Here is a 21,750-nt window from a genome sequence, read left to right on the forward strand (position 1 = left end):
TAGCTACACATTTGGCAAACGGAACAAGGAAAGAATATTGAAAACTGCAAGAGAGAAGCACCAAGTCATCTATAAATTCAAACCCATCAAAATAGCAGTATATTTCTCAATAGAAACTTTAAAATCAAGGAGGGCATGATGTGATGTATTTTAAGTCCTAAAATAAATTAACTGACAATCTAGATTACTATATCCAGCAAAGCTATCCTTCATTATTGAATAAGAACTAAAACCTTCCATGATAAACAAAAGTTAAAACAACTCATGACCACTAAACCAGGACTGCAGAAGATACTTAAAGGAATTCTATACCCAGAAGAAGAAGAGAAATGCAACTATAAAAACACAGGAAAGAATAAATATCAATAGATGAGTAGATAAGCAAACGAGTAAGGAAGAGTCAAATGTTACAAAACCAACAAAATGTCAGAAATTACTGCATATAATAATTCTGAATGTTGATAGTCTCAATTCTCCAATCAAAAGACACAGACTTGGTGGATTTGATGAAAAAACAAAATCAGCCATTTGTTGCCTACTAAAAATGCAACTCACTGGTAAAGACAAACACAGGCTTAAAGTGAAAGGATGGCAAAAGATTTTCCAAGCAAATGGAGCTCCAAAGCAAGCAGAAGTAGCTATCAAAATTTGTCAGAGGAGACAAAAAGGTCACTTTATATTGATAAAGGGAATAATTCTTTTGGAGGATATAACAATTGTAAACATGTATGTATTAAATATTGGCATACCAATTTCACAAAGCAAGCACTACTGGTCATAAAAGCACAGATAGTCTCCAACACAATAATAGCAGGTATCTTTATTACCCCACTCTCACCAATAGATAAGTCATCTAGACCAAAAAAAAAAAATCAACAAGAAAACTTCAGAATTAAATAACACTGTTGATCAAATGAAATTAACAGACATACAGAGCATTCCCCTCAACAGCTGCAGAATATACATTCTTCTCGGCCCACAGAACTTTCTCTGAAATAGATCATATGCTAGTACATAAAGCAAGTCTTAACAAATACAAGAAAATGGAAATAATTTGTTGTATTTTATCAGATCACAATGGAATAAGATTAAAAATTAATAAGAGAAACTACAGAAAATATTCAAATGCATGAAAACTGAATAATTCACTTTTGAATGATCAGTGGGTTATTGAAGAAATAAGGGGGAAAATAAAAATATTCCCCAAATCAAATGAAAATGCAAGTACAAGTTACCAGAACATTTGGGATAGCACAGCAAAGGCAGTGGTAAGAGGAAAGTTTATAGCTATGAGTGCCTTCATTAAAAAATAAGAGCTATCTAAAATAAATTACCTAATGATGCACCTCAAGCTCTTAGAAAAACAAGAACAAGCCACACCTAAAAGCAGTAGGTGGAAAGAAATAATAAGATCAGAGCAGAAATTAACAAAATGGAGACTAAAAGAATAATGTAAAGTGAAATAAACCAGACTTTGAAAGAGAAATATATGTTCTTTCTCACATTTGGAATCTAGACTTAAAAAATCTAGACTTAAAAAAAAAGAAAAAGAAAAAAGGGAAAAAAGAATCACATGAGCATAAAACAGAGAGACTGTTTGGGGGAGGAATTAGTGGGAAGCAGGGTGGGTAAAAGAAAATGATGAAGGAGGAAGGTGAATATGATTGAAGTGCTTCATACACAGGAAACTAGAACAATAAAACATTTTAAAATTGTTTTAAAAGGGGATAAGTGGTTAGAAAGAGCAATAGAGGGGGTGAATTTGATCAAAGTACATTATATACATGTATGGAAATATCACAATGAATCTTCTTGGTACAATTAATATCTGTTAATAAAATCAGAGGAAAAAAAAGGACAATTCCAAAAAAATCAATAAAACAAAAAGCTTGTTCTTTGAAAAGATAACCAGATTAATAAACTCAAATTAACCAAAAGAAAGAGGTAGAAGATCAAGTTAATAAAATTAGAGATTGGGAAAGGGGACATCACAACACATACCAGTGAAATTCAGAGGACCATTAGCAAATACTTTGAAAACTTGTATTCTAGCAAACTGGAAAATACAGAAGAAAAGAATAAACTTCATTTGGTAGATGCATATGATCTACCAAAATTGAACCAAGGGGATATAAACCACCTAAACAGATCTATAACATCAATGAAATTGAAGCAGTAATAAAGAGTCTCCCAATAAAGAAAAGCCCAGGACTGAATGGATTCACTACTAAATTCTGCTAGACCTTTAAAGAACTAACACCAGTGCTCTTCAAACAATTCTATAAAACAGAAACTCATTCTACAAAGCCAGTATTACTTTGATATCAAAACCGGATAAGAACACAACAACAAAAAAGAAAACTATAGACCAGTTTCGAGATGAACATAGATGCAAAATTCTAAATTCAAATTCAAACTGAATTTGAAAACATATTACAAAGCTCATATATATGATCCAATTGATTTCCTTCCAGGAATGCAAGGGTGATTCAACAAATGCAAATCAACAAACACAATATAGCAAGTAAACAGAACAAAGAACAAAAAACACATGGTCATCTCAATGGATGCAGAAAAAGCCTTTGACAAAATTCAACATCTCTTCATGATAAAAATCCTGAAGAAACTAATAATAGAAGAAATTTACCTCAACATCATGAAGTCTGTATAAGATAAATCCATAGACAACATCATATTAAATAGGAAAAATTGAAACCATTTCCTTAAAGTTAAGAATGAGACAGGGTGTCCACTTTCTCCACTATTATTCACTAAAGTGCTTGAATTCTTACTCAGAGCAATAAGTAATATTTTCAAATGATATGATCCTATACTCAAAACACCATAAGGAGTCCACCAGACATAATAAACACTTTCAGCAAAGTAGCAGAATATAAAATCAACATACAAAAATCAGTAGCTTTTCTATATACCACTAAGGCTGAGAAAGAAATCAGGAAAACAAGCCCATTCACAATAATGCCAAACAATATTAAACACCAAGGAATAAACCTAACTAAGGAGGTAAAAGACCTTTGCAATGCAAACTACACAACAGTGAAGAAAGAAATTAAGAAGACAGTAGAAGATGGAAAGACCTCTCGTGTTCCTGGATTGGCAGTATTAATATTGTGAAAATACCTATACTACTGAAAGTAACATACAGATTTAAAGCAATTCCCATAAAAATTCCAATGTTATTTTTCACAGAAAAAGAAAACTCAATCCTAAAATTCAGATGGAAATACAAGAGACTCTGAATAGCCAAAACAATCCTAGGCAAAAAGAGTAATGCTGGAGGTATCACATTACCAGATTTCAGATTATCCTAGAGAGCCATAGTAATAAAACAAAGCATGGTACTGGCACAAAATAAGGACTGAAACTAGACCATTACCTTTCACTTTGTATGAAAATCAATTAGAAGATCTAACTGTAACTACTACAGGAAAACAGGGAAAATACTTGAAGATAAAGGCATAGGTAATGCCTCTCTGAATTAGACTCCAATTGTTCAGGAAATAGGAGCAGTAATTGACAAGTAGGATTGCAAAATTAAAAAGCTTCTGAAAAGCAAAGGAAACAATTCCAGAATCAAGAAATGATCTACAGAATGGGAGAAAATCTGTTAGCTATTCATCATATAAAGGATTAATATCCAGAATGTTAAACAGCTCCAAAAATTAAACACCAAAAGACCAAACAATCCAATTAATTAGTGGGCAAATGAGTTAAACAGACAGCACTCAAAAGAAGTATAAATGACCAATGAATACATGAAGAAACGATCAATAGCCTTGGCCATAAAGGAAATCAAAACAACATTGAGATTCCATCTTACCAGCCACAATGGCAATCATCAGGAAAATAAAAAACACATGCTGTTGAGGGTACAGGGAAAAGGAACCCACTGTTGGTGGGAATGCAAATTAGTGCAGCTGCTATAGAAGCAGTATGGAGGTTCCTCAAAAAACTACAAATAGAACTACCAGATGATCCTGTTCTACCACTCCTGGGTTTATATCTGAAGGAATATAAGCTAGCATACGATAGAGATACTAGCACACTATGATTATAGCAGCACTACTCGCAATAGCCATATTATGGAATCAGCCATATGTCCATCAACTGATGAATGGCTAATGTGTTATAAATACACAATGGAGCATTAGTGAGCCATAAAGAAGAATGAAATTATGTCATTGCAGGAAAATGGATGGAACTGGAAATCATGTTAAGTAAAATAAGACAGAAAAAGAAAGACAAATATTACAATCCTCTTTTATATGTGGACTCTAAACCCAATAAACTACAGCAAAAAAGACTTGCACAAGTATAAAATGGGTAGACTGCTTGCAGTGGGAACCAGCAGGAGGGAGGACAGTGAAAGGAGAGGGTATGGTGTGTGTATGTATGAGAGAGAAGGGGAAAGGAAGGGAGGGGAGGGGATGGGAGAGGAGAGGAGAGAGAAGAGAGAATATGATTGAAGTACTTCATATACATCTATGAAAATAGAATAATAAAACCTGTTAAAATACTTTAAAAAGAGGGTGAGGGAGGGTAAGAAAGAGTAATAGAGGGGGTGAATTTTGTCAAAGCACACTATATGCATGGATGGAAATATAATGAAATCCCTTTGTACAATTAATGTAATGCTAACAAAAAGAGTTTTTATTCCAGAGGGGACAGACAGACAAATGTATAGGGCTGGTGATAATAAATGCTATAGTGAAATATAACACGGGATGTGGGCGATTAGAGTGATGGCAGTGTCTGTGAGGTATTATTTGAAATAGAGTGATCAGGGACGACTTGAAATAGTGGCAATTGAGCAGAGAGCCTGGATGGAGTGAGACATTTGGTTGTCTGTGACAGGAGCAGTTCTAGCAGTGGGAACAGGCTTGCAACGATCCTGAGGAAGGAATGTGCTTCTGGTGTTTGGCTACTAAGATAGGGGCCTGGATGGCTGGAGCAGGGTGTAGATGGGAGTTGTGGGAGATGAGGTCTAAGGGGGCAAGAAAGGAGATGTTGGTGTCAGATCCTGCAGTCTGGTAGTTCACTGTAATGACTTTGGATTTTATTCTAAATAGATGGGAACTCACAGAAGTTGGAGCACAAGAGTAGGATAATTTGATTTTCATTTTAAAAGTGATCCTGGTTGCTGTGTTGGGAACAGACTGCCAGGGGTAAGGAGGAAGGAATAAGTTAAAAGGTTGCTGGATGACAACTTTTGAGAAAGATAGTACTCATTGGAGAGAAGTGGTCAGATTGTAGACCTGTTTTCAAAGTGAATCTAAAGGCTGGAGGTGTGGGGAAAACATATCAAGTTTGACTCTAGGCTTTTTGCTCTCAGTAACCTGATGAACCTGCCATTTACAGAGTTGGGAAAGGTTGAGGGACAATACAATCTGTTTCATTTATACTTGTGATTCAAACCCATACTTTTCTTTAGAAATGTTAACCTTCAAAAGATGATACACAAATCTAAATAACATAAACAAAAAGATGGATTTAATTAAACATCTTAGAACTTGTATGTGAGATAAACCTGCAAGATAAATTAAAACTTAGAAAATTATTTTAATCTACTCAAGAAATGATTTGTGTCTTTATAATGAAATGTTACAAATCAAATGAAAAAAAATTCATTTTCAAAAGAAAAAAGAAAAGACAGTAATATATATATATGTATATATAGACAAAGAAATAAAACTTCATTTATAAAGAAATAAAATACAAAACAAAAATGGGATGATTGTTACCTACGAAGATTAAAAAAAAAAACAGAGGAGTCTTAACTTCTATTTCCTGCGTGGGGAATGGGAAGTGTTTCTCCTCCCCCCCCTTTCTCCCTACTTTATCCTTTTGTATTAAAATAAATCCTTGCTAAAACTTCAAAAAAAAAAAGATTAAAAAACTGATTTTACATAGTATTGATAAAAATTCTGAGAAATGAAATATCCCCCAAATTCATAATTGGAAATGCACGGTATTTTGCAGCCAAAGATAATATTCTGTCAGTATTCAGAGGTTATTTTTAATCATTGATTTAACTTCTAGATATTTAAGGAAGATATATAGCTGGCCCTGTGTGTCTGTGGGTTAGTTCTCCATTCAAGGGTTCTGCAGCCACTGTGAACTGGCCTTTGGTGGTTGAGTTCACAATCAAGATGTAAGAGAAGTATCAAAATATGCAAAAACACCACTTTCAAGGTGGAATAGGCTCATTTTATGGACTAACAACAAATAATCAGTAGCATTTGTTATTTGTTGTACTCTGAATTTCTTAGTAATAAAATCTCTTGAAGCTTTTCAAATGAAATATGTTGTCTAGGGACTGAGGTCCCAGGAACAAATTTCAAGGACACACTGTCTTGTAGCCAGGGAGAGAAACAGAAAAGCCAATGGAAATGGAATGGACCCCAGTGGGGTGAACAGGGAACTAGCCTCAAGCTCAGAAGTATTTCTGCAGTTTACATTTGAGAGAGGACTGTGATGTCAGGACTGCTCCTCTGGCCAACAACAGGGAAATTCCCTCCTTGGACTTTTTCAATGTTCACATCTGTTCCAGCTCCAGGGAAACAAACCCAGAGCTTCTTTTTTTCTTCCCCAACACAATTTCCTTATCTTCTCTGTGTTCCATACATTCAGATGACATTTCCTGAGCCCTTTCTCTATCTTGATAATGACTTGAGTGTCTTTTTTTTTTTGATAGGATTGGGGATTTTGAACTCAAGCCTTCACACTTGCAAAGTAGGCTCTCTACCACTTGAGTCACAACCCCAACCCATTATTTTGTATATAGGGGTCTCGTGAACTGTTTGTCCAGGCTGGCCTTGAACCATAATGCTCCCATTCTCAGCCTTCCAAGTAGCTAGGAGTACAGGCAAGAACCACTGGCACCTGACTGACTTCGAGTTTCTTGATGTCTCTCTTTTCTCCTTTTCTATTATGCATTGGCATTCACTTGCTTTCCTTACCAAAACTTATCTAGAAGGTTTGCTGCTTTAGAACTACTTCAAATCTGACATTTTCTTTCCTTTTAAAAAAATTTATTAGCATAAATTAATTGTGCAAAGGGATTTTATTGTGATATTTGTATATATGCATATACTGTATTTTGACCAAATTCACCCTTTCTATATTATTCTTTCTTAACCCTGTACCTCCTCCCCCTTTTTAACAGTCTTCAGTGGGTTTCATTATGCTATTTTCACACATTTATAATGTACTTTGATCATACTCACCTTCCCATTACCCTCTCTTTTCCCCTTTCCCATTCCTACTGGTCCCCCCACAGAAGCCCCCTTTTCATAATCATGTTATATTATTATTATTATTATTATTATTTGGCAGTACTGGGGTTTGAATTCAGGGCTTTGCACTTGCTAGGCAGGTGCTCTATCACTTGAGCCATCCCTCCAGCCCTATTATTTTTATTACTGATCTAAGTTTCACATATGAGCAAAAACTTGGTATTTGTCTTTCTGAGCTTGACTTATCTCGCTAAACATTATGATCTCATTTCCATCAATTTTCTTGCAAAAGATATGTATAACATTTTCCTTAGCTAATTATTGGTTGTAAATAGAACTACCATATAATTCTGCTATACCAGTCTTGAGCATATATCCTAAGGAATGTAAGTCAACATATAGTAGAGATATATGTTTATGGCAGCACTATTTACAATATTTAAGCTATCAAGCTTCAGTTTTCTATCCCCTAGTCTCTCCTGCTGAACCTCAGCCTTGAGACATTCCTACTGTCTGCCTTTAGTTAATATTGCTATACAATAATAGTTGTTAGAAAACATACTAACTGTGTCCATCTTATCTGTTTGACTCTTCTCCTTCAGACTTCTTTCTACATATATTTAACATTTACAGGTAGCATTTTAAACTTATATTTTCAATTTCTTTTCCTTTTATAAAGACGTGATCAAACTATAATGTATTGCTCTCTTTTTCCCAAAAGACTATCTCCTGGACACCTTTCCATGTCATTACAAATATACTGCTTTATTCTTTCTTGAATAGCTGCATAGTATTACATTGTATGAGTATATGCATTTTAATTTATTATTCCCAATTTTATATTTAGGTTGCTTCTAATTTTTTGCCTCTTTAGGCAATGCTGCAATAAATAACCTTTTACATATATCTTTTTGCACCTGTGTTTTTCTGTGGGATTATTACACAGCAGTGCAATTGCTAGTTTAAAGAATCTGCTCATTTTAAATGCTGATAGATATTGCAAATTATTCTCCAAAAAAAAGTTACAGCAATTTACACTGTTACTAAATTTGACTGAGAGCGTGGTTCTGTTCCAAATTAATACTAGCCTACCAGGCCTCCCAATACACTTCAGTATTCCTAGTACTTGTTTTTTCATTGGTTCTCTATTTTACTGCCTAATTAACACTGCCAGGACCTCAGTACTCCTGAGACTCCCATTTTTTTTCTTTATTCATATATTCATATGTGCATACATTGTTTGGGTCATTTCTCCTCCCTGCCCCCACCCCCTCCCTCTCCTTCTCACACCCCTTGCTTCCAGGCAGAACCTGTTCTGCCCTTTCTGAGATTCCCAATTTTATCTTGGGGTTTTGATCTCAGGAAGTGACTCCACCTTCTGTCATCATCCATGTGGTGGCATTTCATCCTCTTGTTTGTTGCTTCATGATCTAGAGTTGCTGCTACAACTCTGTACACTATACATGCATTAAGGAAAAAAGAGGAAGGGTGGTGCTGCCAGCTGCATCTATCTCTCTTAGGAAAGTAAGCCTCTTAAATACCTCCGTAATTGGGTCCCACAGTTATTCTTAGCTGCAAAGGGAGATTGGGATATTTATTGTTTGGCAAAGTGGAAAAAGAATCATGAATACATGTACCAAGACTGACGGGTTGCTTGTGATTAGGCATACTGCCACTCAGTATAAAATAAAGGTTCTGTGAGTATGGAAGAAAGAATGAACAGACATCGAGTAATAGCTTAATATTTGTTAGCCATAGCTATTTCTTGGACGCATGGGCTAAGAACAGGGCTAGCAACCTACCACCACACTCTCAAATGAATGTGAACCCTGATTCATGAACTGGTTGTTCGAAGTTGCCATTTATTCCAAAATTACAAATGCTGGATATCTGTATTCAGAATTGTATTTTGTCCTGATGGGTGACACAGAATATACATATCATGGCTGAATGAAATTTTGTTCATTTGAATTCAAATCAATTTTTTCATATCCCAGGGGCAGATGTGATGCACCAAATAAGTGACAGATTGCAGTATAAATTTAAACAGTAAGAAAGATTTCATTTATAATATGTTTATTGGTGGGAAAAAATCCAATAATGTCACCTAACTATTTTCTGGATCATAGTTAAAAAACTTTTTTTAACTGATAAAGCAGGGGACAGTTAGATACTAACAGGTTCCAAGAAAGACTGGTGAAGATAGTAGTGGTAGGTATCTGTTTATTCGATTTGGAATGGGCAGCCCCAGTGACAGTGACAGGTCTAAGGGAAGGATGGGAGGTGAGGATAAAGTTGAAGGAAGAAAATAGTCATGATAAGTGGGGCAGGGGAGGACAAGGATGAAGGGAAGAGAAAGGTGGGTTGGGTAGTGGCATAAGCAGAGAGCAATCTTGTTCCTCTGGCCCTTCACAAGGAGAGTCTACCTGGCTACTTTGTCTCTGTACCCTGGAGTCAATGGATAGTAGTCACTGTGAGTTTGAGAGTTAAGTCATGAAGGAGAACTGTGACACCTAGAGTTGCAGAACCTCTCACGTTGAGCAGCCCTGTCTTTGATTTCTTCTCCTTTATTCATATTAAAATTCACCCAGTAAAGTATATGAAGTGCTCTAATTCTAAATGCACATTTTTACATGCACAAATTTTACATGTACATACAACCTTGGGAACCATGCCCAAATTAAGATGTTGAACGTTCCTTTGAATACTAGTCACGGTGAATCTCAGCAGGACTAAGGTCTGCTAACCAATATGTTTTTCAAAATATCACTTTGATCATTTTGGTCAAAACTCAAACAGGGCTTATGAGTTAGGCAGTTGAAGGAAATATGTGAGATGGATGAGGTTAAAACCAACACGATTAATTGAAAGAGATGCTGAACTTTAAATTTTTTACTATTATAAAAATTTTTAAAGAACAGCTTTACAACTCAAGTTATGTTCCCCATTTTAGGATATTTCCTTAGGATATATTTCAAGAGGTAGTCTTATTAAATTAAAAAGAGTAAACTTGTTTTTTAAACCTTTTAATACACATGTCAAGTTTGTTTATCAAAAAGTGATGGTGGTGGCCACAGAATGTGCTTCACCATCCTCCAAACACAGAGTGTGTAGGTGGCCGAGGGTTAACTCTGGCCACACTGCCCAGCCAATGCCCTAGTACAACAGGGATAGTAAGGCAGGGCAGTTCTGGAGGCATAGGACTCCTCTGATGGCTGCCGTTGGCTGGAGGATGTCTCTGTACCATGCTGAGCCTTCCTTTGTCTGCCAGGCTAACCAGGACACTCACACTTTATCCCCCCTTTTCCACTCCCCCCCACCTCCCATGCTAGAGGTCAGACTGTATTTTAGCTTGACAGCACTCTCAGCCTTCCTTGATTCCCTTTTCATTTTCTCTCACACAGACATTTTCCCTTCTATTTTGTATGTTTAATCCAGTTGTGGTGCCTGCTTCTCTAAAGACTCAGACAAACACAGTTATATTTGCTTCTTCTTATTTCCCCAAGTAATTGATGAGAGCATTTTATTTCATCGTTGTCAGCATTTGATAGTTTAAAAATATTCACTTCCTTCAAAAAGGAAGAGAAGTATCTTCCTGTAATTTGTATTTTTAATAATGAAATTTTACATTTTTGTCACATGCTCTTAGCTATTTCGGTGTTCTTGTCTGCAAATTGTCTGTAAGGAGTACGTAGAGACCCGCATCTTTTTTCTTTGAGAAAGGCATCTTTGAGGAGGCGTGGTTCTCACTGGCTTCTCTGTGTGGTAGCTGCTGGCACTCAGCAGTTGGAGGAATTGAATAGGGAGATGCAGGCAGCTGCAGCACAGGGGAGAGGCACATGGTTGTGGCATGAGCTCTAGGTTGAGTGACACTAAATGACCTCATCAGCTCCTCTTTTGTTAAGTATGTTGAGCTAACTATATTTTCCAGAATGTGGTCCTTTGTAAAGTACAGAAGTAGAAGACTAGCATTTATAGAGCACAAAACAGGTACCAAGTGCCTTTCTCTCATTTAATCTTATATTATTTCAGTGTTTTCCTGATGAGCTTCCCGTTTTTTTTTTTTTTTGCGGTGGTACTAGGGTTTGAACGGAAGGCTTTGGGTTTGCTAGACTTAGCTCTACCACTTGAACCATGCCTCAAGCCCTTTTCACTCTGGTTATTTTGGAGATAGGGTCTCATTTTTTACCCAGGCTGGTCTGGACCCTGATCCTCCTATTTTTATGCTGCTTGCTATTGCTGGGATGACAGGCAAATGACCACACCAAGCTTTTCTCTAGGCCTTGGCTGTCCGGGAACTGCGATCCTCACCATCTCATCCTCCCAGATAGCTTGGGATGATAGGTTTGTGCTACTGGGCCAAGCTGTTGGTTGAGATGGGGTCTTGTGAACGTGTCTGGCTGGCCTCAAACTGTGATCCTCCTGATCTCAGCCTCCAAGTAGCTAGGATTTATAGGTGTGAGCCACTGGAGCCTGGCTTGCCCCTGTTGTATTTAAGGATGAAAATCAGACAGACTTAAGCTTGAGGATGCCAGTATTATTTTGTTAGGTCAAATTTCTGAGGCTTCTTTGACCTCAAGCATTTTGATCATGCCTACGATTTTTATATATTCTACATTGTATTGCAGTTATTTAATCACCTAGATTATACATTCATATCTTTTGTGTAGAACCTCAATTATTTTCAGTCATGAAAAGACAGTTACTTGGTTTTGACTCTTAATTTGGTTATTTAAGTATTCTAAATCTCTTAGCACTGTCTGATGAGTTAATAAGAAGAAAATATTATTGCATTCTCACTTTTTATATCTCTAATAAAGCTCATATTTTAAAGCAGTTATGAAACTTTGCACAGAGTCCAGGTTTAAAGGCAAATTAAATACATAAAAAACTAAGCCAGACAGCAAAGTTTAGTTACCTGAGAAACAAGTGCTAAATTTATCTCTTCAGTCAGTAACATAAGATAAATACTTCAAAAAACTCGCTATGCTTTCACTTTCAATTTTACTTTAGGCTTATTAAATAACACCTTCAGCAAGAAGTGTGCTTGTATAAATTTAAAACTATCCTGATCAGAATGCAGTATGATAACTTGACTATATAAAAAGTTTGGTTTTTTTGCTACTGAAATGAAGCTTAGCTTATCGTCAGTTTCAGTAAAGTGATTTAGGACAGGGCATTGCTATTTTACTCTATCTTGAGTACAGGTAATAAAAGTCGGGGATGGCATTATGGTGTGAATATGAAATGTCCCCCACAGGAAAATGTGTTGAATGCTTGGTCCCCAGATGGTGGCACTATTTTAGAAGGTATTGGAAACTGTAAGAGGCAGGGTCTTCACCGTGAAGTGAAGAAGCTGCCCTGCCACGTTCTCCCTCTACCATGATGTTCTGCCAGGCTCATGGGGCCAAGCAACCAGGTCTGATCTCTCTGAAATCACGAACCAAAGTAAATCATTTCTCCTTTAAGTTATTTATGTCAGGTTTTTGGTCACAGTGATGCAAAGTCTGGTTAATGGAGAATATTAGTTCCAGAGAAGTGGAAACTTGACCATGTGGTTTTGGAACTTGTTTGTGGGAGGACTTTGGAAGAGTTTGGAGAATCAGTTTACAGAAAAGCCTAGGATACTTTAAGCAAAGCTTGTTTGGGCATGGTTATTGCTGGCTGTTTTTAACTAGGTTTGCAGTGAGTATTGGGAACACAAAGCAGAGTGGAAAGGTTCCCCCCCCACCCCTCACGCATCAGTCCTGGGGATTGAACTCAGAGCCTTCTACTTGCTAGGCTATCACTCTACCACTTGAGCCAATCCATTCCATTTGCTAGGACAAAAGAGCTCCAGGACACTCTACACATTCAGGGCCACCTAAGGAAGTATTTTCCCGGGTTCAGTGACACAGGCACTCAGATGCCACTGTATGTGTGGTATAAGGGGGGTGGGCTATGGCTAAACCTGGTGGCAGGTCTTGGTATCATCCATGTGATGCTAGTTTTGCAGGCATACAGAATGTGAATGTGTGTGTGGAGGGGAAGTGATCATTGAGGCTTTCCACCTAAATTTCAAAGGAAGATGTAGGAAGCCAATAGCAGGGTCAGAATCCCTACAGGTAGCTCCTCAAAGGGCAATATGTGAACCTGTGAGGGTAAAGCCTAAGCTGCATTGGAGACTCCAGGATGTTGGAGACACCAGGAAGGTGGGACATCTGTCAAGGAAAGCCATAGACAATAAGTAGAGGTGGTCCCAGATAGAAGCCAGGTGGGCTGCAAATAGTAAGGCCACAAGGCTGGGGCTGCCCAAACCTGTTAGAGCTCACATAATGACACCATGTTCTCTGGTTGCTGGGTAAAGAGCTACAGGTCTTAATGTTTGTCCTCCTGAGTTTTGGTCTTGCTCTGGACCAAACCTTCCTTGCTATTCTCCTGTTCTTCCTTGTTAGAATGGGACTCTTGAAGATATATAACTTAAAAAAATTGTTTTACAAGCAGTCACAGCTAAGGTTTGCCTTGTGTCTCAGAGAATACTTGGGGACTCTTGTGGATGGACTTAAGTGCATTCTGCATTATCAGATGACCAGGAGCCTTTGGAAGCCTGGGCAAGATGTTATGGTTTGCATATGGGCTATGCCCCATAGGCTCATATATGTTGAATTCATAGTCCCTGCTAGTGATGTTATTTTGGGACGCGGTAGAAACTTTAGGAGGTGGGGCTTCACTGGAAAAATCAGGTCACTTTACTGGAGGAAGTAGGCATGATTTTGAAGATTATACCTTGTCTCCTGTCTTCTACTTTCTCTTTGTTATGGAATGAACAACCTCCTCTACATACTTCTATCACCATGATAATCTGCCTTGCCACAGGCCCAGAATCAGTGAAGCCAAAGACTATAGACTGAAATCTCTGAAACTATGAGCCAAAATAAATCTTTCATCAGTTAAGTTGTTTCAGCCAGGTATTTGGTGACAGTGTTGAGAAAAGTAACTAATACAGACAGTAACAACAATAGGCTACAAGCAGCTTCAAGACATTGCAGCTTATATATGTCTTTCCTATACATAAGAGTTTTCGTTCAGTAAAGGCTGCCTGGCTGCTCAAAGTAAGGTGACAGGTGCCTGTGGAATGCTTTTATAGCATGTTCCTTTCTTGAGATTTCTCTTATTTCTCCTTCCTTTTCCCATCCTTGATAAATTGCAACTGGGATAGCTGTCATCTTCCTTCTGTTTTCTCTCTTATGCTGCCCAACCTACCTGAACCATTCATTACCTCAGGTCTGAGTTTCTCAGCATGATCCTCAGCCTCTGTTTCTTTTCTTTGGGAGTATTAAACCCTATGATTCTTACTGTCACAGCTTTTGTGGTGAAATACTGAGGAAAAGGGTAAAAAGGATCTAGTGTCTTTTTGAAACTGGGTGAATTTAACTTTTTCCTCCATATAAAAAATTTTGTGCCTCATTTATGACTTTAATGTGACTTTTTACTGGCCTAAATTAGCCAAGTATGAAAGGAATATAAAGTTGTGAAGCCTGGAGGCTCTTCCATCTGCTACAGGTCTAGGTTCTGTTCTTAGTATCTGACCAAGTTCCTAATCTCCAAAGCATTTTCCTCTTTGGGGATTAACCAAAAGTAAAAGCAGTCATCTCAATTACTTGTCATTTGCACAGGATGAGATCTGAGACTGGTTGTTACAAGAGTTACACCAGCTGGGCAAGCAAATGTGGCTGGCAGGCTGCAAGAGCAAGATGTGTGGATTGTTACCCTAATACAACTTACTTTCTCCCTCCTATTGCTTCCTTAAACTTTGTTCAGCATGGAATAATCTTCCCTTAATCTTGGAAATACTTGCAGTTCTCCCACTCACTTTAAGTAATAGATAATCATAGAGTTACTTTAAGTCACAGTAGAGGTTTGCTTTACAGTGGGAATGTCCAGATTAGTGTTATCAAAACTTTAGACTTTCCTGATGTTTTTATTCCCTCTCTATCCCTAATAGGCCTGTTTCTTCCTGGAAGTCCTCAGTGGGCAAGGATTGTGGTCCCTTAGCTCTTCCTAGTCCCAGTCACCACTTCTTGCCCAAGGAAGGAAGATAGCAAGGTTCTTCTTTGGTTGGGAGGCTCCTGGCTCTGTAGGCCCCAGGGGTACTTGAAGGTGACAGATAGATGATCATGGCCAATCTCTCCTTTGGGCTTCTCAGAGGTACCCTGCTGAGGTTCTCTCTCCTCTAGCTTTCTTTACCCAGGAAGAAGCATCTTTCCTTTAGGTGATTTCCTATGACCTTTTCCCTTCATTTCTGGACATGAGATACTAAGTCTCTAGTCCCTTCTTGGTGTCTTTTTACCTTCCAGGTGGCCCTATTGGATACCAAACTGACTCTTCTCCACCTGCCTACATTTGGTCCATTGAAAACCATCACTCTTCCCAAGCCTAGCAAACTCTGGAAGATCAAGCTCATCCCATTCATTGTCAAAAGCCTTTTTGAGATATCAGTTGGTCAGTTAACTCTCAATCCTTTAAATTTCCCTGAGTGAAGGACTCAAATGCTGGACTCCACCCTATCATCCAAATCAGCTTTATCAAAGCTAGGCACCAGGCCAAGGCAGAGAATGCATTTTAGAGCTTTTTGAGAGGGCCCTTAAAGCCTCTTCACTTGACTTGGGTAGAAGACAGTACCTCAAACTCTTTCCCTGAAAGAGGAGCTGGGACATAGGGCAAAGAAGTCTTTTGACTATACTCTCTTAAATGCCCTTTTCTGCTATCCTTTTATATCTGTTGTTTCATTGATTCACTGATGAATCTTATATAGCAGAGGTTTCCAGAAAAACAGAACATATAACACACACACACACAGAAAGAGAGAGAGAGAGAGAAAGAGAGAGAGAGAGAGAAAGAGAGAGAGAGAGAGTTATTTTAAGGAATTGGCTCATGAAATTATGAATACTTGGTGAGTTTTCAAAATCTTGTACACCAGGCTGGCAGGCTAGGTGGAAATCCAGGTAAGAGTTGACATTCTGGGGAGGTCAGTCTTTTTCTACTAAGGCCTTGAACTGATTGGATGAGGCCTACCTATATGGTGATTAATTTGCATTACTCAAAATCTACTGATTTAAATGTTAATCTCATATAAAAATATTTTCACAGAAACACCTAGAATAATGTTTGACCAAATATCTGGGTACCACTGCCTATCTAAGTAGACATAAAAAAATTAATCATTATAGATTTAATAAGCTTCTCCTTCATCTGGTACTTGGGAATGAGGGAAATTGACCTATTTGATACCTTCATATTTGTCATATTTATGCCTCAATAGAAATGGAGGTAAGGAGAGCTCTATTTTAACATCCTTTCACACAAAGGTAACATTCTGGACTATGGGCTATGCAGACTCCCAATTTATTAACAAGTTCCGGGCTCTTCTTGGCATTACAGTACAGTATTGAGGGTATGGACTTTAGCCTCTGGACTTGGCCTGGAGTATAACCTGGGAGGGGAAATTAAAAGTATCCTCTTGAATTATGATCTGAATCTGGTAACTCCATCCAATTCAAGGTGGCCCAAGACCCAAGAATGTGGGGCAAAAGGAACCTTTACACAGTATTGGTGGGAATATAAGTTAGTCTAGTCACTATAGAAATCACTACAGAGGTTCCTTAAAAAATTAAAGATAGAAATACTATATGATCCCACCACTTCTGGGTATATACCCCAAAAGAATCAAAGTCAGCTTTGTGCAATTAATATATGCTAATAAAAAGTTATGTTCCAGAGGGGAAGAAATCTAAAACGAATGAATGAACAAAACCAACAAAACAGTCTAAGATCATTCCTTTATCAGTCAGTCCAAGTTCAATATGATTGCTTCTTGAGTCACCAACAAGCAAAGAGAAAGGTGACATGTCTGCTTCATGTATACTTTATCTGGCTTTAAGGGGGTCTGAGTTTAACAAGTGCCAGAAACACAGATGAGGGCCTCAAATGAAGACAGGAAAGAAGAGAAAGTAAAGATTCAAGTATCATTAAAAGCACAGAATGGGCCCAGGAGATTATTGTATCTTTACTCCCTCTCTCTCATGAAGACTTTCTCTTAGAATCTTTGAGTCCAGAGAGCTAGGAGCCTGGGGAAAAGGCTGGATGGATTTTAGTGGCAAATGTTAAGTTTGTGTGTGGCTCAAAAGATACTGTGACTTACTATATTGGAGGGCATAAACACCCATTTCCTTTTCATTATACGCTAGTATGGACTTAATTGTATTCCATCTGAATTCTTATGTTGAAGCCCTAACTTCCAATACCCTTTAATCCAGTCAAGTTGATGTCTAAAATTAACCATAGCACCACCATATCTCTGGAAAAGGATTAATATGCAAAATATAAGGACTTCATGCAACTCAGTAGCAAAAAACCCCAAATGGTGAATTAGGAATGAGTAAAGATCTCAATAGACATTTTTTGAGAGAAGACATACAAATGGCAAACAGGCTTATGAAAAGGTACCTGCTCAATAGCACTAATTATCAGATAAATGCAAATTAAAACCACAATGAGCTATCACATCATACCTGTTAGTATGGCTATTATCAAAGAGACAAAAGATAACAAATGTTGGCAGCCATTATATACTGTTGATATGAATGTTAATTGGTACAGCCACAGTGGAAAACAGTATGGAGGTTCTTCAAAAACAATTAAAAATAGAGCTACTATATATCCACCAGTCTCACTTCTAAGTATATATATATATATATCTATATATATATGATATATATATATATGAAGGAAATTAAATCAGTATTTCAAAGCTATACTTCCATGTTCATGACACTATTATTTGCAGTGCCCAAGGTATTGAAACAATATGTCCATCAATAGATGAATGGATAAAGAAATTTTACACACACACACACAAACACAAACACACTGGATTACTATCTAGCATTTAAAAAAGAAGGAAATCCTGCTACTTGGGACAATGAAAATAAACTTAGAGCTTATTTTCATTAAGTGAAATAAACCAAATGCAAGAAGATGAATATTGCATGGTATCATTTATATGTGGAATCTAAAAAAGTCAAATTCAGAGTAACAGAGATTAGAATAGCAGTTTCCAGGGGTGAGAGTGTCAGGAAATGGGGAGATTCTGGTCAAAGGGTGGAAACTTACAAGTATACAATGACTAAGTTCTAGAGATCTAATGTACATCATGGCAACTATAGTTAATGTATTATTGAAATTTGCTAAAAGAGTAGATCTTAAGTGTTTTCAATACACATGCACACACACACCAGGGCAACTTGGATATGTTATTGGGAAACAAGTACACAAGGCATACTTATATTAAAATATCATATTATACACCATAGTTATATATAATTTTTTATCAGTCATATCTCAAAAAAGCTGGAAAAATAAAAAGAAAAGAAAAATATCTTTAAAAAAGATCCAACCAGGGTTGGGTGTGTAGCTCAATGGTAGAGCACTTGCCTAGTATAAGTAAGGTCCTGGGTTTGACCTAAGCACCAGAGAAACACACAAACAAATAAACAAACAAAAACAAAAAATAAAAAAACCCAACCAACCAACCAACCAACCAGCCAACCAAGGGCAAATGGCCCTCACAGTTATCCTTTCTTGGAACTCTTACTTCAATCTTCCCTCATTTATCCTCATGGGTCCCAGTCCTGTCCCTCAGCATACACTGGAAAGGCTGATCTCCTGTTCCACAGTAACCACTAGCAGTATCTTTGACCTGGCAAGAACACTCTCTGAAAGGCAATGAGAGTGTGAGAAAGGGGAGTCTCAATCCTTCTTCGGAGAGAGCAGATGACTTTCCTGTGTTTCAGATGCAAGGAATGAGTATGCTGCTCTAAGATTCTAACTACCTTGACATTATTTTGGGAAAAAGCATTTGAAACTCCAAATAGTTTGCTCATAAATATATATGTGTGCATACTGTAAGCTGGAGTGATCTGTATTTATATTTATTCTATAAATATAGCAGAGTATAAATCACAGGAAAATAATGTATTCTAAAAAAACTAAAGGAAAACCTGTAGTGCAGTCATCGAGACAATTCTTAGCAACAATCTGACATGCCAGTGAATTTCTGTTTAAGCTAGAAGCCCTTTTTTCAAGTGAAATCTTATATACACCTAGTGACATGAAACAGATAAAAAGCAATGCCACTCTGAGTGAAGTAGAAATGGAGATTGGAGCCTGATGTGTTTAGTTCACTCTGCCTGCATGGAGCCACTGAAAAGAGAGCTCCATGGAACCTCTGTATCTCTGGGATACAGTTTGAGACCACTGTGACATACCCCACAATCATGCTCACATTGAGCCAGGTACAATGGGAGCACGGTGGACCTATCCAGACATAGCAATGTTGTAACAGATCATAACTAATATGTGAATTCTCACTGTATCAGATGCTGTAGCTATGGGCCTTGGCTCTTTGTGTTCTGATTCATTATTGCTTTTCCCTGCTCTATTTTGTTATTCAGGAGGCTGATCCTGAAGGCTGTGGCTTCGCTGGTTCCTGAGGCAGCTGGTTCCTGTTGAGTTTGGACAATGGGAAGCCAAGGCAAAAGACTGCAGGCAGAGTGAGAAGGACAAGTAGGACATTTCTTCTTCCTTTTCCTCACTCCAATTCCTTCACCCACTCATCCTCTCCCTACTTGGGGTGATGTTTCTGGCAGGGACCACGTCTCCTCTGTGTTTCTACTCTCCTAGATCAGTCTACCATGAGTCTGTCTCCACTGAGAGCAGCTACCAAAAATTTAAGAAAAATTTAGGAAAGAAAAATCTTGAAGCTGAGGAAATTCTATTTGCCCATTAAGATGTTTTCCCTTGTGAACTGAAAAGGGAGAAATGACATTTTTCTATTTTTAGCAGTGGAATACCAATCTGCCAAAGAAGTATGGTTTGAAAGTCAGGGCACCCTGAAGCAAATTTAATATTTTGACTATTTAAGAGCCTTTGGATAAGACAGGCTGGGTGGATGATCATTTCAACTGGACTTTGGGGCAAGATTGCACTTTCTTTGGCATCAGTGGTCCAAAGAGGTGCTCTAGGAGTAAGTGCCCTGTAGCACTGCTATAGCCCCCTCTCCAATCCAGCATTTCCCTATCCAAGAATACAGTCTCATAGTGATTCCCCGAGTGCTGTGGTCTTAGAATATTCTACCTTGCCTTTTCCTCTTGTTTATATATGGGAGCTGTATTTTGGTCTGTTGATTCAGATTTGAAATGAATTTGATCTTGAGTCTGGAAAAAGTGGAGACAAAAATGCCAAACCACTCACTCAGCTTTTTTTTTCTTTTATTATTCATATGTGCATACAATGCTTGGGTCATTTCTCCCCCCTGCCCCCACCCCCTCCCTTACCACCCACTCCGCCCCCTTCCTCTCCCCCCACCCCCTCAATACCCAGCAGAAACTATTTTGCCCTTATCTCTAATTTTGTTGTAGAGAGAGTATAAGCAATAATAGGAAGGAACAAGGGGTTTTGCTGGTTGAGATAAGGATAGCTATACAGGGCATTGACTCACATTGATTTCCTGTGCGTGGGTGTTACCTTCTAGGTTAATTCTTTTTGATCTAACCTTTTCTCTAGTACTTGTTCCCCTTTTCCTATTGGCCTCAGTTGCTTTAAGGTATCTGCTTTAGTTTCTCTGCGTTAAGGGAAACAAATGCTAGCTAATTTTTTAGGTGTCTTATCTATCCTCACCCCTCCCTTGTGTGCTCGCGCTTTTATCATGTGCTCAAACCACTCACTCAGCTTAATGCCTCAAGATGCTGAGAGCTTTTGGGGGAGGAATGTAAGAAGGGACTGGCCTTTCTGAACAAGTAAGTGCAAATGAAAGGGAAAGATCCTAGCTTCTAAGCGTAGGATTTTTTTCCCATTCCGTTACTTAGAATCCTTATTCTGAATGTCATTTTACGAAGTTGACAGGAAAGGACACATTGTTAGTTGCCTTTATTTCTAGATAAGCATTATGATGTCAATACAATCTACTAAGACTCTGTGAAGCAAAACATCTCTTTGTCTTTCTAAAAGTAAATTCAGGAACTTAGCTGCTGAATAGGCAATCCTGGACTAGGCAATCGGATATTTTGTAAATTTTCAGAAAAGCCACTCTTAGAGTTAGACTCGTCTTATTCATATTTGAACTGTTGACAATTAGAGGAAAAATTGTCTTAATTTTGGTGGAAAAGGCCTCATCTGTTGCTGTTGATTTTTCTTGCCCAGTGTTGCACTAATTTATAGTAAGACCTTCGGTCTGTAACCCAGTCCTTGAACCAGAGTTCTAATCTTGGGGCTACCAAGGCACCTTCTCTCCAGCAATACTGACATGTGGAATTAGAATGAGCCTGTGGACCTTGGCATGAGGCATGCCTCTTTTTTTTTATTGTTTTATTATTCATATGTGCATACAAGGCATGGGTCATTTCTCCCCCCTGCCCCCACCCCCTCCTTTACCACCCACTCCACCCCCTCCCTCTCC

The 21,750-nt window shown here is 37.9% G+C and overlaps 1 long non-coding RNA gene across 1 annotated transcript in view; it reads left to right on the forward strand.

The window, feature by feature from the left end:
• The window catches only part of LOC141423925 (uncharacterized), a 150,467-nt gene that overhangs the window by 41,682 nt on the left and 87,035 nt on the right, over window positions 1-21,750 (forward strand). Inside the window, exon 2 of the long non-coding RNA XR_012448691.1 lies at window positions 19,748-19,859. This is a non-coding gene — a long non-coding RNA (uncharacterized lncRNA). The remainder of the gene's footprint in view (window positions 1-19,747; window positions 19,860-21,750) is intronic.

This window comes from Castor canadensis, chromosome 6, assembly GCF_047511655.1.
Source record: "Castor canadensis chromosome 6, mCasCan1.hap1v2, whole genome shotgun sequence".
Classification (NCBI taxonomy): domain Eukaryota; kingdom Metazoa; phylum Chordata; class Mammalia; order Rodentia; family Castoridae; genus Castor; species Castor canadensis.